The following is a 19,222-nucleotide window of genomic DNA, read 5'->3' as shown; positions in this document are numbered from 1 at the left end:
AGATACGCAGTACGCACCTTCATAAGAAAATACATTCCATAATTTTATGTGCATAAGTTTTCCCACATTAGGTGTATGTACATAGATTTTAATTTTACGCGCTTCGTGCAGTGTGCATTAATTAAATAAATTTTTTATCTTACACAATTAAAAATATGGTGATATATTTAATTTGTTTACGACAGTGAGCTCATATCAGGAAGAGATCTCTTCCAACCAGCACATTTGGTGTGGAAAGGGCGATGGAAAATAAAATCAGTCAATGTAGACTTTATTAACTACACATTTAATAAAATAAAATTTTTATTAGTTTCATACGGTATTACTATTTAATCCCTTAGAGCGAAATCGCCCAAGACGATCTCATGGTTAAGGCAAAAAAAAAAAACTGGTCCAGGTAGGAATACATTAGTTCTAATAGTTAATTTTATCGGTTAACACGAATTTCGGCTAAGGCGAATTACGAACCATTTTTTTCAGTCCAGAGCGTAATTAAATTTCATTTTAACACAAACTTCCAATGTTACAGTAATCATTTTTCCGAAATGAATGCAAGAAATGAAACTACAGAGCTAACTACCCATTGTTGACTCGTTTCTAGAGTATTGTAGGTCCGGAGCTGCGATTATCAGCGTGTACGGTACATTTAACCAAATGTTAAAAACTATGTTTCACAAATATCTGCGCTTTGTCACGCTTAATGAAAACAAAATAAGACCTGATACCTCCAACAGCAAAAAAATAGTTGCTTGGGACAACTGGCCCGATGCAAATTTCGTTATAAGTTAGGAGGATAATCGAATTTTTCGAGTAAGATCAATGAATTTATGGACTAAAGGGTAGACGAAAACGTTTGAATCAGGATGGTATATCCGATGTGTTGAGTTTGCTGGTTACATATTCCCCCAAGACCATTAATTTCGTCTTAGAGCTGCTAGAAATATTTGTTTCTAGTCTTGATGCGCCTTGGAATACATCATAGGTCAATATGCTTACGTACTATTTATTACAACATTCATTTGCCACGAATGGAGACTATTAGGAAATAGCCCATCAAAGAAAAGAAAGGCACATTTTATATCGAAAAAGGACAGGAACACTGCAGTTTACGTTAAGTAACGCTTTGCAGAAGTGAACATGAGCAAACAGAAATATCTCTCAATATACACCAAACTCACAGAGAATTGCAAATGGGAAGAGCACCAATAAAGAGAGATCAGTCAAGGCAAATTGCGTTTTTGCAGCTATTGGAAATTGATATTCGTGAGGAATGTTTTTTGTAAACAAATCGCTAACACTCTTTCGTAACACACCGGCCAATCACTTTTACGTTCACCGGTGCCTGCGCAGTGGCGAATTCTATTTTACATTACGTTTTAAAATAAGTGTACTACTTTCAACATTCGGTGCGATCTTGATCCACTCGATTCCAAAAAAAATCTTCCCTCGGAGGTGCGGAAACGCCGTTCGGGCCTGTTCCGGCCCAAACTAAGCCCTGTGCCCCACTAGTTTGTTCACATTTTGACGATCTCCCTATGTTAGGGTGACCAAACGTCCCGGAAAACCGGGATTGTCCCGGTTTTCATCCCTGTGTTCCCGTGTCCCGAAAATTTGTTTCGGGACGCTCAAAAGTCCCGGAATTCAGTTTTTAAATACATTTCGTGCAACTTTCTCAAATTTTTGGGATTTCGCTACATTAAAGGAAATACAACACAAGAAATTAATATATTTTAGCTAATTTGTCTAAAACCTCCATTTTCCCATACTGGTAATCACAGTAGCAGTATTGATACAGTCAGGCAATAATTTACTTTGAACGGTACTTTGGCCAACAAGTAGTAGGTTGTATTATTGTAACAGAGCTATGAAACCGTCCGATTGTCGCGCTACTTACTCACACACTCATTGTCAGAACAGTGTAGTACTTGATGTTTTGTCAGACAAACTGCAATAGTTTTTTCTCATATTAGTGGTGTTATTGCTGCAGTACTGTGAAACGCAATGCCGAAACGTGCCTGCAAGTTCAGTGACTCTTATTCTAAGGAATGGAATTTCATTAAGAAAGGTCGTTTTGATTACGAAGCAGAGTGTTCCGTATGTAACTGTTTTATTAGTATTAGTCATGGTGGACTTTCCGACATAGTTGATCACATCAGGTCAAAGAAACACATTAACAGATACAGTGCACCGAGCTGCAGTAAAACTCTACTAAATTATTTTTTGAAACATCAGTCAAGTGAAGAGACGAAAGTTCGAGCAGCCGAGCTTACACTAGCCTACCACACGGTAAAACATCACCAAACTTATAGATCTAGTGATTGTACTAATAAGCTTAACAGCATTATGTTTGATGATTCTTCCATTGCAAAAAAGTTTAGTGCAGCAAGAACTAAAGTGTCAGTCTTAGTGAAAGGAGTTATTGCTCCCCAGAGTGTAAAGGAAAGCCTTGAATATATCAAAAAGTCTTCTTTCTACGGGATATCCACTGATGCCAGCAATCATAAGGCCACTAAAATATTTCCGTTTGTTGTTCAGTTTTTCGATATTAATCAGGGAATTGAGACCAAACTTTTGAAGGTGAGTTCCCTACCTAATGAAACATCTGACGAAATTTCAAGATTTTGTATGAATACTATCGAAATGTTTGATCTTGAGAAAAATAAATGTGTAACATTTTGTGGAGACAACACCAACACAAACTTTGGTGGTTTAAAAAGACAAGGCAAATGCAACGTATTTACCAAATTAAAGGCAACATTGCATGAAAACATTGAAGGCATAGGGTGCCCTGCACATGTTTTACACAATAGCGTGCAGACATCTGCTGACAGTTTAAGCTGTGATGTTGAAACTATTGTCATGAAGGTATACTCACACTTTTACATACATACTGTTAGAACAGAGAGGCTTAAGGAGTTCTGTGATTATGTGGGAACTGAATATATGAATGTAATGTGTCACTCAAAAACTCGCTGGTTATCACTGCTTCCTGCAGTTGAAAGAGTAATCCGCCTGTTTGAACTGTTAAAAGATTTATTCCTAAATGAAGACAAAGCCCCCAAAATATTGGTTCAGTTTTTCAGTAACCCTTTAAGTGAAGCCTACTTATGGTTCATTCACAGTCAGCTTAGCACTTTGCAGCATGGGATAAGGGAAATTGAGGGAAGCACGAAAAGTGTAATAGAGGTAAATGATGTTTTGAAAAATAATCTGGAAACTGTTACTAAGAGGAGAGAACAGAAGTTCATTTCTTTTAATGTTAAATCTGTCCTTAAAAGAGCAGAAGTATCAGAAGCAGCGGAAAGGAATTTTAGAGAAGAAGTTAACAAGTTTTATGACACTTGTGTAGAATATCGAGCAAGTGGAGCGCCTCATATTTACCCTCATCGCCGGTGTTTGATTGGATGTTTCTGAAGAGAGCGCCAAAATGGCAAAGTGTTGAAGAGACAGTTTCTTATTTGAAGAGTAAAGAGATTGAAATCGATGATTCCATTCTCTTTGATCTGTTCGGCCTACTAGCAAATTTCGTTGAAGAAAGTCTTCACAAGTGGAATGATGAAAAAACAAAAAAAACACCATTGGAATATCATGAGAAGTGGGTGAGTTTTTTTAAAAGCTGTGACTGTCTTCAGCATTACTCTGAGTTGGTAATAATTGCAAGGTATTTATTTGCAATCCCAGCCCATAATGCCAATGTGGAAAGAATATTTTCGTTCACGAATATCCAGTGGACTGATGAAAGAAACAGAATGGAGGTGGACTCTCTTGAAGCAATCCTGCAGATCCTGTACAACTACAAAATGGATTGTGCCGAGTTTTATCACTGTGTCTCAGAGAGCAAAGACATCATCAAGAAGGCTGGAGGCAGTGAAAAATACTCTTTTCTCCAAGGACAGTCAATTCCATCTACAAGTGCTCAGTAATATTGAAGCTCATGTTAATATTAATTGATTAAAAGTTGAATGGCTGTAAAATTTTTTAAAATCGTAATACATTTTTTTATTACTGTATGCATTTATTAAATGTCATTAATTATACAGATGATCTAGATTATATCAATCTTTTGTATCCTCTTATTAGTTATAATAATCAGGTTAATAAAATATATCAACAAAACATTAATATTTAAAATTAAGAAACCTGGGTTCATGTGGAATGAGGTGTCCATTGGCACCCAGCTGAATGTGTCCCGGTTTTCACCGAAAATAATTTGGTCACCCTACCCTATGTTCTGAATGAATCTCGCCCGTGATACTTAGAACTTTTCGTGTTGCTTTGAAATATCAGCCAATCTACGCAGTGATCATTTGTGCTGCGCTGCAGTATCAGTCACGCCGTGTATGTTTTATTGTTGTTATTATCGCTATGTTGAGTGCTAAGTTTAATTTCTAATATTACTAGACGGGTGAGGGAAGTTTTCCTAGCACATTGCTTATTACTTTTCAACGCCTCAAGGATACCTCCCGGGATAGTAGAAGTTTAATAAGTAGCGTATTTTAATTGTCAGTCTTCTCTTATTCATGAAATATCGGTATCAAAACCGGCATACTTTAATGTCATATTCTTTGGTAGAAAAATGTACCACATACGAATATCAGTGGCTCTGAAAAGAAAGTGCTTCCACGAAATACCAATTGTATTCATCGAATCTCCACCATAGCGGTGGAAAATGGTGTATATGTGTGTGTTTTGCTTGCACTGAATAAGATAGCGCAAATTAAGTCTATTTATTTCACTCCTTCCATCGCACCGTTGTTTATCCGCCTTCTGCACCTCGCAACCCCCACACCGCAGTGATCTTTGAAGAAGCTACAAAATATGGTCCGCTGTGACACGTCATCAAAAGGGCCCATGAAAAAATGTTGGTTCACAAAGCCTGGTATAAAGATTAATTTAAAAAATTAAACACCTGCTTAGTTAACATTTTAACCCTACAGTTTTGAGTATTCTCCAAAAAACCTCAGTTCTAACTACTTCAATTTATTTTTAGATTCATCTGGAACCACTTGGTGACCAGAGGCACGAAAAATGGAAGAAACCCATACCGAAGATCTTAATAAGTCTGAGGAATTTCACAATATATCTTTGGTGACAGCCTTACTGAATGTGCACGTAAAATAATTTTTTAATTGGGCCCATTTAAACCACAAGGACCGTTTCCAAAGGATCCAGAAGCAAAGCGATGTTGTTCAACCTATCATTACTCATATTTCAACAAGGCTGGTATAAAATTTTCAAGGCCATGGCTATATCATTTTAATATTTTAAACAAACCGTATTGTCAGTAACAGAGGTTGTTTGCAGATGGTCAAAACAAATCATACTCCTCCGCATGGGTCAACGATGTTTTTAACGGTGTTTCAGTTGGAAGCAATTTTACAGAATGTACATTTGACCATGAAAACTAATAGCAGTACATTAAAGCTGCTCTGTCCTGTAAGAATTGGTTACAAAGTAATACCATCTTTACTTTACTGCAAAGTGAAATCAACAGTAAAGTTACTATCTGGCGAGATGTACTGCGTCGTGTTATTAACGTCATAATTCATTTAGTTTCATGTAATTTCCCATTAAGAGGCCATAATTCGGAATCTGGAAATTTCATGTCAATTTTACGTTCACTATCGAATTATGATCCTATTTTAAAAGAACTTCTTTTAAAGCCAAAAGGTGAAATAAATGACTTAAGCCCCACGATTCAAAATGAGATTGTTAGTTTACTTGCTACTGCAGTTAAAGAAAATATTGTTTTACAAATTAAAAAAAGCTTCATTTATGGTGATTATTTTGGATACAACTCAAAACCTGTCAAAAACTGACCAGCTTTCTGTATTTTTTCGATATACCTCGATAGTAGAAAATAATGATCGTGTGTCTAAAGAAATAAAACTGTATGAGTCATTTTTGGGATTTATATCAGTAGCTGATTGTAGTGCAGAAGGGCTTAAAATTGAAATTTTAAATACTATAAAAGAATATGGAATGGGTTCGTCAGATTACAGAGGGCAGAGTTACGATGGAGCAAATGTTATGTCGGGTCTATATGGAAGATTACAAGCCCTTATAAAAGAACATGCGCCTAATGCCGATTATACTCACTGTGCATCACACGCAATAAATTTAATTTTAAATGATGTTGCAAAACGTATTCGTGAAGTGTCTTTTTTTCGACAATTTGGAAATAAATATACACCTTTTTTGGCAATAATATAAAACGCTGGTCAATACTGAGTAACGATAAATAGCCTATTTAAAGTATAAAATTACTCTTAACAAGGTATGCCCTGCTAGAATGTTCAAGATACGACACTGTATCAGCTATAAGGGAAAATTATTCATTAATAATGAAAACTTTGTACCAGATAAATTTAATTCCCATTAAAAAAAGGCGAGCATGACGAAAGTAAAGCTATAATTAATATTTTAGGGAACTACGATTTTATAGTGCTTGTCGCCTTTTTTAATTCATTATTTGAAATCGTTAATCCAATTTCTAAGGCTCTACATCATAAAAATAATGACTTACAGAAAACTAGTATTTTACTGAGTAATGTTTTGAATATGACTACGAAGTCTTTCGCGACGGAGTCCTTGCATAAAAAGTTCTCGGTTTACTTGCCGCGTCAAATTTGGATAAAATCCCAAGCTTTCGATGACTACCTCCGTCCTCTTCGTCAGGGGTAAAACTGACGAAGATGACGGAGATGGTCATCGAAAGCTTGGGATTTTATCCAAATCTGAGTCGGCAAGTAAACCGAGAACTTTTTATGCAATGTTTTGAATAGACTGAAATAAATAAGGAATCAAAATTCATTCAACGGTTTGCTAAACAATACCAGAGACCTAGCAAAAGAGTGGGCGGTAACAACTGTTTTCAAAAATAAAAGACGGTAGATGATGACGCGATATTTTGATAAGTTATCAGAAGATGAAAGAATTTCAGACCCGAGACCCGAGACCGTACTTCAAAGTAAGTGTGTACTATTGCTGTTTAGATATATTAATTTCTCAAACTAAACAAAGATTTCAAAGCCTCTGTGATCTTAGTAATACACTCGAAGTATTACAACCGATGACACTCTTCTCATTTGCAAATGAAGAGGCAGAACATATCGAAAAACTAAAATCGTCTCCAGCTATGGATGATATAACACTTAAGTTTGCCGAGAAAAGGCTAATTTGATGCCTAGGAGCATGAATTGTGAATAATTACTTAACTATGTAATTTATATTTATTCAATAAATGTTTATTTTATTCACAATGAGAGTCCTTGTTTTTTTGTAGAAAATCTTTACCCTCCATTTGAGCTTCGCCACTGTCGGGTAAAAGGGCCCAGCGACAAATTTTTACATAGGGCACGTCTAAGGCAAGCTAAGCCACCCAGTTGTAAAATGGTTCAAATAGCTCTGAGCACTATGGGACTTAACAGCTGAGGTCATCAGTCCCCTAGAACTTAGAACTACTTAAACCTAACTAACCTAAGATCGTCACACACATCCATGCCCGAGGGAGGATTCGAACCTGCGACCGTAGCGGTTGCGCGGTTCCAGACTGAAGCGCCTAGAACCGCTCGGCCACATTGGCCGGCCACCCAGTTGTAGGGCCCGTCTAAGGCAAGCTACGCCACCTAGTTGATGACATGTTGCCAACCAATATTCCACGAAGTGACGAATCAAATTTCACGCTGCAGGGTGCAGTGAATACACAGAACTACCTAATTCGCCGTACATGCTGGTGTGATGCGTATTCACAAGCATCTTTATCTCGGTCTGTTCTTTGAAGGCAATACACCCAAAGGGCCTTCCAGATGTACCGTGACGTATGCACGCTATCGAGACTCCTTGTACTGCACGTGCTTCCTGCTTTCGAAGAGCGCAGATCTGTGGAAACCACTGTTTTCATGAAATGGGGCAACATGTCATGTCGCTCTCGCAGCGAAATATCTGCTTAACGCAACCTTCCACGAACGTGTTATCTCCAGTGGTTTCTCAGACGCATGGCCTGTAAGATTACCTGATCTGAATCCTTGTAACTTTTCGTTCTGGTGATATCTAAAAGAACGCTTTTACCAGAGACACGTTCAGTTTCTACCTCATCTGAAGGCTAATATACAGGAACACGTTGCTCAGATTCCATCGGAACTGCTGGGAGCAATTGTTGATCACGTCGTTTTACGGGTGCATCATCTCGTCGACGTCTCCGATGCTCCTATTGAACAAATTTTGTTCAATGCGGTTACTAATAAAATCAACATTATGCCTTTCTCACTTGTTTGAGCTTTTCTGTCCATGTCCCGTTCCTAATCCGTCACCTATGGAAGCATTTCTATACGTCTTCCTTGAATACGCAGCGCTAGATTTGCACCTGGTGGCCAAAATTCGAACTATTTTTTTCAGCCTGAATCAGTTCCCCATTAACGCATTAGAATATCTACCAAGTTTCACAGCCATACGACAATTACAGCCCACACTGACCCTCTGTGAGCAGCTACCCATTAGTTATAACCACCCGGCACGTTTGCTGATTGGCCCTGTGTGCTTATTTTATTGTGAGGCAACATTAGTTGTGTTTATCAAGTTCTCTCCAAGAAAGCATTTAGTGTAAGATATACTGTCTCTTTTTCTAAAGCGATATTTGGTTTATGATTTTATCAAGTGATGTTCAGGGAATTTGAGCGCAAATGTTTCGTCTGTAATTGATTCTGAGGCGCTCTGATTTATGGTTGTCATTAATAAATTATAACAAAGTCTATAAGTGTTTATCCCTGTAGCTAATTACCACTACTTGCCTTTGCTGCTCCACACACGTTGTGTTAAGCCTGGTGTTAAGCATTGGCTTCCATACGTCCGGAATTAGCCCGTACAGGCCTGGTTTTTTAAGATGTCGAGGGTGGCAAAAGTGTCTGGGGCGTGAGCGTTTTATGACTGGCGAGGATTTTTTTTTTGAAATTTTAGACCTGTGTGTTCGACATCGCGTATTTAAACTCTCTCTTACGGCCGTACCTCTTAGCCGCCCTTGGCTCTGGCTCTGAGCACTATGGGACTTAACATCTATGGTCATCAGTCCCCTAGAACTTAGAACTACTTAAACCTAACTGACCTAAGGACATCACACAACACCCAGTCATCACGAGGCAGAGAAAATCCCTGATCCCGCCGGGAATCGAACCCGGGAACCCGGGCGTGGGAAGCGAGAACGCTACCGCACGACCACGAGCTGCGAACCCGACCTTGGAGTGATCGCCGATATCTTACCGGTTCCCTCAGAACTTTTCGCTTAGCGTTAGTCATTTGGCAACACAACAAGAGCAATGTGTTTACGTTGTTTCCGTGTGTCAAATAACCCTACTATTGGGTTTTTGTCTCATCGTTTAGCAGTGGGAAAATAAGCTGTGTGTTTAATATACACCCGCAACAGGAGTACAAATGCTTGAAATTGTCTAAGGACAGTAACAATGAACGCGTTTATTGCACACTATGTAGTACAATTTTCTGTTGCACACAAAGGAAAGGCTGATATTAAACGCTAGGTGAAAAGAGCTAAACATAAGAGTACTATTAATGCTACTGCTTCACCAAACTTAAGATTTTTTTTAAAGACGAAGCTGGCATTAACGATGTTTTCCTCCACTTGGGAGAGGTTTTTCAATCGTGGGGAACATCGGGTCTGCAGAAAGCGATGTACTTTCAGTATCTACTCTTAAACAGCTGCCGAACGTTAAATTTAATTCAGAACTTTCTTGCTGTGAATTTTATGATGTTATTAAAACAAACCACTTCAGAGGAAAGTCATGTCCTGTAAAAAATACAACAGCATAAATGAAATTTAGTATTTGAGTAAACTGTTAAGACTTCCAAGTAATTTAAAAAATATGCCCCATGTTGGACGGAAAAATATGGTTATATGTCCTGGGTTGGACACAAAAAATATGTTAACCCCAGTATAACAGTTCTTTCAAATTTATGTTTGCGCGACTGTGAAAGACAAAAATCTTTCGAAACTGCGAGAATCGTATGAGCTGCATTGTAGTTTTCACTAACATTTTACATATTCGTCTTTAAGGAAAGAAAGAAGATCAGACTTAGCTTCCTGTCGGCAACGAGGTCATTACAGACGGAGCGCTAACTGCCACAGGAGAAAAAATCCGTCTGTCTCCTTTTCAAACGAACTATCCCGGCATTCGCCTTAAACAATTTAGGGAAACAAGGGAAATCTGAATTTATATGGCTGACTGGGGTTTTTATCAACCATCTTCCAGACTGCCAGTCCATCATCTCGTCGCTTGACCACCTCGTTCGGAGTATTAACCTTCCTGCGATTATCTCTGCAAGAGACATTCACACTAAAATCAAGAAAGAACCCTAACTAAACAGTGTGGCTAGATATGAAATTCTATGATATTTCTCTGTAATTGTGTGCTTATCATGTATTTGACATGACAGTGATATCTCTCCATCATCGTAGCGCAGTACGAATTGAAGCGTGTGAAAGTGCTTCTCCCTTTATCACACCAGCAGTGACTCACCGGATGTCAACGCAACTCTTCAGATATAAAACGAACGTCGGTGTCTGAGTCGCTTACAGATCTCGCAGAGAGCAGTGGAAGAACGGCAGAACTTTCCTTCCAGTTTCATTTGGTATGTACAACACCTGCCAAAATTTCGTTTGTTCATGAACAACATTGCGCTTAAAATACAAACGCTTTCTTTGTAGCATAGTGCATAAGATGTGCGCGAATTATGCAAAGCCGTGTGGCGGTATGACGTTCACCGTTGAGGTCCTACTGCATTACGCCGCTGTGAGAAGTCAAAAAAGACCTTTCTTTTCAAGAATTTATGTCAAGGGCAAACTAGCTGAGCTGAGTTTCATTATTTCTCGTAGTTATTTTTAAGGTTTTAGACTTCTTTATTTCGATTTTTGGAAGAGTAATTTCCTCTGTTATTTTTTTCTAGAATTTATGAGACGAGTCTGTCATTCTTAGGACGCTATGCGCTATAGAGGCGTAGATGCTCAGTTGTTACGCCAAAGGGAAACTTCCAAACTTAAAAGTATCGCTATTGGTTGTGCCTCAGTAGAAATGCGAGCGTATCACGGAAAACAACGCCTACTAGTCGAATTCTTTAATTCAGAAGAAAAAAATAAAATTTACGCAAAACGTAGTTACAACCTCCACTAGTAATTGATCAGTTTTCAGAATAATCTCCGTCCTTTGTAACAGGTTTTGTCCGCCGTTCGACAATACGTGGTTTTTCAAAATGACCAATACACTTTCAAGTGACTGTAAAACAATTTTGTGTGGAGATAAGTTATTATTACATGCATGGAGACAGGAACTCAAGAAGTTTGTTTTGTTGCACTGATCCACAACGACATGGCTAACAGACAACAGAGAAGACATATCGCGTGTTTCATGTCGCAATTGCAAGAGGACAGTGACACTTTCACTTGTCAACAGAATGGTATTCCTCTGCACTTCCACAATGATGTTCGCATGTTCTTGGACATTGAGCCAATATGACGATGTATCGGTTTTGAATTTCTGGAAACCTCTGGTTGCTGGCATGGCCCTCAAAGTTCTCCGGAGCTGATATCGTGTGATTTTTACATGTGGCGCTACATCAAAGGCACTGTTTTCACACCTCCGCTTTCCCACACCATGGCTGACGTAACAGGGACATATCAGGGCAGCTGTGACTGACATCGATGAGAATACCTGTCGGCGAGCGTGGGCCGATTTGGACTCCATACTGGACTTGTGCGGGGTGACTAACGATTCACGCACTGAACGTTTGTGAACATGGCACAAAAAATTCTTGAGTTGGTGTTGCCATACGTTTAATCGTATACTACCTAGCTTCAATACAAATATTTTCTAATATCACTTGAAAGTGTCTCGTTTATTCTGAAGAACCTCGTATATGGTTTTACCGTGCGTCATTACCTGTGCACCACAGCACTCGGTCTTCTGAATTATCCAGAACATCCATCTCTATGAAGAGACGGCAACGTCGCTCTTCCTCTTGGGGACCGAACGCTAGGTAGCCTTATGATTAGAGGATCAGGTTGAATAATGTATGAGGTAAGAACTCCTATTCAATTTTTATAAGGAAGGATTTTACTGTGAGAACACTTAGAAAACATACTTTCAGTTTTTCAGACTGTTTATATGCTGCCTAAATACGACCGTTTATCCCTTCTCCTAAAACCCATCAGCACTATATTTTCCTAGTCGCAGGCAACATTAATTATCACTAAGCCGGTTTTCTCAGTTCCGAAATTTTTCTTCTTCGACGATATTTTGTAATGTACGCCCATCGGCTGCATCTACGATTCACATTCAAAGCCATGAACCTGTGTCTCGTGTTCCGGCGCAATATTTATTAAGATATTTCCTCCTTTCATCTTAAATTAGTATAACAAGTTCGAAAACACTTCGAAAACATACTTCCAGTTTTTGAGACTGTTTATGTGCTGCGTAAATATGACCGTTTACCCCTTCTCCTAACACCCATCAGCACTATATTTTCCTAATCGCAGACAACATTAGCTATCACTAAGCCGGTTTTCTCAGTTCCGAAATTTTTCTTCTTCGACGATATTTTGTGATATACGTCCATCGACTGCATCTTCGATTCACATTCAAAGCCATGAACCTGTGTCTCGTGTTCCGTCGCAATATTTATTAACATTTTTCCTCCTTTCATGTTGAATTAGTATAACAAGTTTGTGGCTACTGTTTTCGTTGTCCCTTATCTTTGTCGGCGCAGTTACGACATTCAAAACGCGCTCGCTTTTAAATGAGACTGTTAGCAGTAATAAGAATATCACGGCTTTCATCGACGGATACATGCGGCTCTCTTCGTCGCTTGCTATCTGGAACACACGATGTCATAGGGGCGTGGTATGTTTGGCACGATCACTTCAGTGATGTGGTGGCCGTTGTGCTTCGTATCGGTCGACGCTGTTTGCTCTGCTGCTTACGTACAGATGTTGTGTCTAACTGTGCTGATATCTGCTGCTCCATCCCTAAAAGCAATCTTCAGCAGCTGGGCATTTCTAAGTCACAGTTAGCATTCAGGAATTTTACCATAGGTCATTACCTAATAAGCGCATCGGTGTTACCGAAGGAGACGTCGCGCTGATTAAGGCACTTTACTCTCCCTCTGGACGGGCCTAATTCAGTTCCTCGTCCGGACATTCAGATTAGTTTTTCCGATAGATCACTAAATCAATAAAGGCGAATGCCTTGAAGGTGCCTTCGAAAACCTCACAGCCAATTTCTTTTTCCCAACCCAGTTGTATCCGACGTAGTGCGGCCTTTTGTTGACAGGTTGTTAAATTTCCTTTCCATCTTACGTTGATGTCGCCTTTTTTTTCAGACAGTACCGCTCTTACGTCTTCTCACAGACAATGCTGACATCCGAGCCTAAGCCAAATAAATTTGCTACTTAACGTATTTCCTTCTACGGAAGTGTAACGTGTAAGATAAACAGTTCAGACAAGATGAGAATAGAAACCTTTGAGATGTGGTACTACAGAAGAACGCTGAAGATTAGATGGGTAGATCGCGTAACTAATGAGGAGGTACTGAATGGAACGAGGAGAAATGAATTTTGGGGCATAATTTGGCTAAAAGAAGGGATCTGTTGATAGGACAGATTCTACAACATCAGAGGACTATCAGCTTCGTGTTTAAGAGAAGTTTGGGAGGTAAAAATTACATACGGAGAAGAAAGAGACGAGTACAGTAGGCAGCTTGAAAAGAATGTGGGGTGCAGTAGTAAGTCGGAGTGGAAGAGGCTTGCACACGATAGAGTACATTGGGGAGCTGCGACTAATCAGTCTACGGACTGAAGACCACAACAACAGCAGCAACAACAACAGTGGAAGAAATATAGATGGTGTTACTTTACTCCATACTTCATACATCGGCGGTCCTACATTTCTTTTTCAGGGGCTAACACACTCGATCGTTACATTCATAAATTCCGTTGACGTCATCTTTGTAGTATGATCGCCACATGAGGCACACAAACGTTTTGTTCTGGGTAACAGTATGACCCACCACTATTCCATTACGAGAGGAGTGAGTGTGGCGTCAGAACAGTCGTTGATCACGAATTCAGGAACTGATTAGTTTTCTTGTGCATGAAACATAACAGGATAGACTTTTAGTTAAATAGGTGACATCCACGGGTACGAGGCAGTAAGAAAAATATTGACGTGTATGGATGTGTATAGAAGTGTTTGGATGTTCACTATGAGTAGCGTACTTGCATCTACTATGTGAGTGAGGAAGGGTGACTGGAGTGATTAGAGCAAATCGACTTTCCACGATCACAATACTTGTGTCCTTGTTTCCTAAGATTTCAAGAACATTTTTGTACGGAATCATTAGCATCGATAATTCTTACGATGTGGTGTGTGAAACCTGATCTCACGAACTTTAAGTAATAGTGTGTCCGGAAAGTAATGTCGTTTCTGCGCATGTCAATATTCGTTATCATTTATCAGCTCAGTGTTTACTTCAAAGTCGTGCAAAAGACATTTTAAGGTTAGAGTTACTTCTTTACGCGTACAAACACAAGTTACACACAGAAACACGCACAACTCCAATCCCTTGACTTTACGTAAACCCCTAGCGCATTCTGAAGTCAGACGGGCACAGCCAAGTGGTACTTCATCCACAACCAAAACAATCATAGCCTCGTCTTTTACTCTTAAATAATTAGCTCTTAATTTTTTTTTTTTTTTTGTTGGCAGTTTGTGGTGAAATAGCCAGCAAATACCAGGAGAGGTACATATCTTCCATCGTTTTAATTTTGCAGGGGCAGTAACGCAACAGCTGCTACTGAAAACATTTGCTATGTTTTTCCTAGTGAATTAGGCGTTTATAAACGCCAAATCTGGTTTTCTAAGTTCAAATCCGGCAATTCTGATCTTTCCTACTCGTATCGCTCAGGAAGACCGACAGCTGTGGACAACGACTTGCTAACGGCGGAAGTGAAAGCAAATCTGAGTCACACACTCGAGGAACTGTCAAAGACTCGTAACCAACTTTAATCGACCATCCAGTAACATTTGCAAGCAGGTTGGTAATATCAAACAAAGCTAACCAATCCACAACATGTAACTTATTACTTCAGCGAGCTAGTATAGAAGCATTTTTTGATCGCTTGATCAGTGGAGATTGAACATGGATCTTCTATGATAAACCGTAAAACACAAGAAAGGCAGTGTCTTTCTCCGGCGAATCGCCAGCGAGTGCAGCCAAGCCAGGACTACATCCCAAAAAGGCACTTTTGTGTGTTTGGCGAAGTCTTCACGAGGTCGTTCATTTTGAAGTGCTGAAACTTGGACAAACTGTGAATGTACACTTTTGCTGTGTACAAATGGACCGAGCAAACCAACCTTTAACTGAAAGGTTCCGCCCGACGATCAAGAGAAAAGGCGATTTCTGCAACATGATAATGCAAGACCGCACTACGGAAGTCGAACCCCAGAAAAAATTAATCAGTTTGGGTAGGAGGTTTTGCCTCACTCGTCACACATGCCCGATACTGCGCAATCGAATATCTATGTACTCCGACGGTTATAACGTTTTCTAAGTGGTCCAAAATGGCATCTCCAGATGTTTTGCTCAAAAGCATTGTTATCGATTAGGCATTGAAAATTTGCACACTAGATGGAAAAATGTTTTTGATAAAGAGGGCGATTACGTCACTGATTAAAAATGAAAACTTTTTAACACTGTATCCGTTTGAGTTTAATACAAAAACTGTCATTACTTTCTGGTGTTCCTAATATTTTATTAATGCACACAACTTGTTTAGAAATTACATGAATGCATGCAAATTTTAAGTCGAAAACACAATATTGTTATTGTTGCATCTGTCTCTATTTGAAACCGCATCACAATTCGCTTTGAGAATGACCTCCATCTTCGGAGAACATTGCTGCTCCGCAACTGTGTGTTGAATTGATGAGTAACCACTCCATTTGTTAAACAGTTCCTTATTTTTACTTCATGGCAGATTTCGGCTTTTGTATTGAAGTCATCTTCTAGTGGAGTCTGAAAATTGTGCTGTATTGGAAAATTTGGGAATTTGTGTTAAGTTACTGTGCAACCAAATTGCATCGGTCCCTAAGCTTACACACTACTTAATCAAACTTAAACTAACTTACGCTGAGGACAACACAAGCACCCACGTCCGAGGGAGGACTCGAACCTCTGACGGGGGAAGCCGCGCGATCCGTGGCAAGGCGCCTGCGACCTGCGGCTAACCCTCGCGGCGTGCTGTTTTGAAACAGAGCAAAATCATTTGACTTTCTTCACCACAGCACAATTTTCAATTTCCATCAGAAAAATAGCTTCAGTATTAAAGCCGAAACCGGTCGTGGAATAGAATTAAAGAACTTGTACCAAGTGGATCAGCTATTCATCAGTTACCGAAACTTGTTTAAGTAAATAAAATTGCTTCCATAAAATACTTGAAACTAATTTTAACGGAATATGCTTACGTGCAAGAGGTTAATTTTGTGTGTGCTCTGCACGATTGACAAGTCGTTTACATAGTCTTCTGCAGGTACCCATACGATGACATGCGCACAGAACTTTTTATCGCAGCTATCAAGTAGTACAAACCGCTAGAAGAAGCCCGAAAACTGTAATAAACGCGGGGAAGCAAGCTAACACACGCCTGAATGTAAAAACAAATCATGAGGCTAAGAGCAAACGGCGCTTAACTTCACTGGGCCGATTGAAGGCTTATATAGCCGTAGGATTACTGTAAAATCAAACTGCGACATACGAATTAATCCGCCGTTTATCAGCTGCATACTGCTTTCTGCAGTGACTGTTTTTGCAACGTGTCACAGGGTGACGCATTCCGAGTCTTTTTGTTATGTCGGATCAAGACGACATGCAGGTGAATTAAGATTAGAGTTCAGAACAGTAGAAACATTTTGCGGCAGTGGTGCGTGGCTAGGCAGCCACAGAGGCCAGGCGATAATTGCAAGGACGAAACAGAACAAGGAAACAACATTTTTTAATCGCTGTAGAATGGCTTACAATACAGGCGACAGATAAAGCTCTAAAATTACACCATTCACTCAAGTGTACTTGAATTTTCCGAGAAATTACAAGTGAGAAGTCTGAAAAAAGTGACAGGTAAAGAAGCGAATCACTGCACATGTTAAAGATGGAAGTGAGTTGAGACACTGAACAAATTTACATGTAGTCTACTGGTATTATTTATTTACTTTATCGACATTTGGTCCAACAGACCTTACAATCATCCTTATTGATTACTGATAGCTGCGAACTAAAATTACCTTTCTTGTATATGAAATGAGTTACATTTCGTATTTATATTTAAGGTCAGTTCTTTAGAATACGTACTTAAGTGAACCAGTTGGAATTCTCAACACGGATTAATATGTGTTGAAACATAAATCATATAAAACACATATTAAAACAGGATATAATCTCTCTAAGTGTTATTGCTATAAATTAAATTACACTCAAAAGTACGTAGTAAAATTGCATTTCGATATGAACTGAATGACTGGTATAAGAATTTGTACCTTGTTCTCACTGAAAAGTGAAATAATTTTCTGTGGAAACTGAAAATGTGAATAGCTCAACAGTTTGATAATTTTTTCCCTCTCAGGTTCATACTTGGTGCAAGAGAGCAACAGATGGTTTAGATATTCGACCGACTCATCCTAACAGTCATAAAATGCCGATGCATTGATGTTAATTCTACACGTAAATCGTGGTACTGGTCGTTTTGACATACCTGGTCTTGGTCGGGAGGACAGGTTGCATTTCAGCGTAATTCCTTGCCGGAACGCATTTTGAAGTTTTCGATTGATTATTCCACTCGGCCTGTGTTCTCAACGCTAGGAAAATATAATACTGTGTATGCAGAAGCTTCATATTAAGACATAACCGATTAGACGTTGCCTCCTTTGCTGGTTGGTGAGCCTTCTTATTATCAGATGTACAACAGTGGCTTTCAACACAGACATCTACTGTCTTACTGCGGTCTCTACTTTCTATAATCCGCTGTATAATGTTAACAGTGAAGTTGCTCTCTTTCCTGGACCATCTATTGGCTTCCAGCACTTTCACTACACATGTCGAGTATTTTAACAAAAACATTTGTTTACTGAAGAGAAGGACGAGATTAGTATTTAACGTCCAGTCGACAACAAGGTCACTAGAGACGGAGCACAAGCTAGTATGACAGAAAAATGGGGAAGGAAATCGACCGTGCTCTTTCAAAGAAACCATCCTGGCATTTTCCTGAAGCGATTTAGGGAATTCACGGAATTCCTAAATCAGGATGGGCGGACGCGGGTTTGAACCGTAGTCCTCCCGACTGCGAGTCCAGTGTGCTAACCGCAGCGCCACCTCGCTCTGTTGTGTTACTTCAGTTCTTCTAACAAATGTTACCGCCACTATTATCGCAATGACTTGGGCTGTAAATATACAGAGGGGTCCAAAAAAAATGCGTCCACTGTTTAAAAGTCCATAACCCGAAAACTAATTGGCGGAGTTGTCTGATTTTTGGTGAAAGTGTAGCTTGAAGTCTAACTTAAAGATATCACTGTAGGTGTTCGAAATGGTCACCATTAATATCCACACACGAACGATACCGCCTGACTGCAGCACGAACTACTGACTGCAACGTGTTCAATTGGTTATTTGCTCATGAATGTACGATGGATTCTCGAAGTTCATCCAATGCGCGTGGCTTTTGTCGATAAACGACGTCCTTTAGTGTTCCCCACAGGCAAAAGTCCAGAGGAGTTAGGTCTGGGGAACGTGGTGGATACTCCACAGCACCTCTACGGCCTATCCATCTTCCTGGTAGATTTTTGTCGACATACGCCCTAACACGATTTTGGTAGTGGGCTGGGGCACCATCTTGTTGAAAGTAAACTCTTCCGTCTCCATACAGGTCTCGGATGGCTGGTAAAATGGATGTCTGAAGCTTCTGAAGGTACACCTCACCGGTAACCGTGCCGTCAAAGAAGAATGGCCCAATCAAGCCCCGGTAAAACAACCCACACCACACAGTTACTCCTAGCAAATTCACGGCTTTGTCTACATGGACGTTCGGATCTTCAGAGGCCCAGTAGATGCAACTGTGGCGATTTACTGTACCACTGAGTTTGAACTGTGCCTCATAAGACCGCACAATCATCTCTGCA

General features: G+C 39.6%; 1 protein-coding gene across 1 annotated transcript in view; it reads left to right on the top strand.

Moving 5' to 3' along the window:
* The first annotated feature begins 10,539 nt into the window (after positions 1-10,539).
* LOC124777626 (glutathione S-transferase D5-like) overlaps positions 10,540-19,222 on the top strand; it is a 57,284-nt gene continuing 48,601 nt past the window's right edge. Inside the window, exon 1 of the mRNA XM_047253100.1 lies at positions 10,540-10,638. The gene's annotated coding sequence lies outside the window, so the exon portion shown is untranslated. The remainder of the gene's footprint in view (positions 10,639-19,222) is intronic.

This window comes from Schistocerca piceifrons, chromosome 2 (assembly GCF_021461385.2).
Source record: "Schistocerca piceifrons isolate TAMUIC-IGC-003096 chromosome 2, iqSchPice1.1, whole genome shotgun sequence".
NCBI classification, from domain to species: Eukaryota; Metazoa; Arthropoda; class Insecta; order Orthoptera; family Acrididae; genus Schistocerca; species Schistocerca piceifrons.
This window is presented reverse-complemented; position numbering and strand designations above follow the sequence as displayed.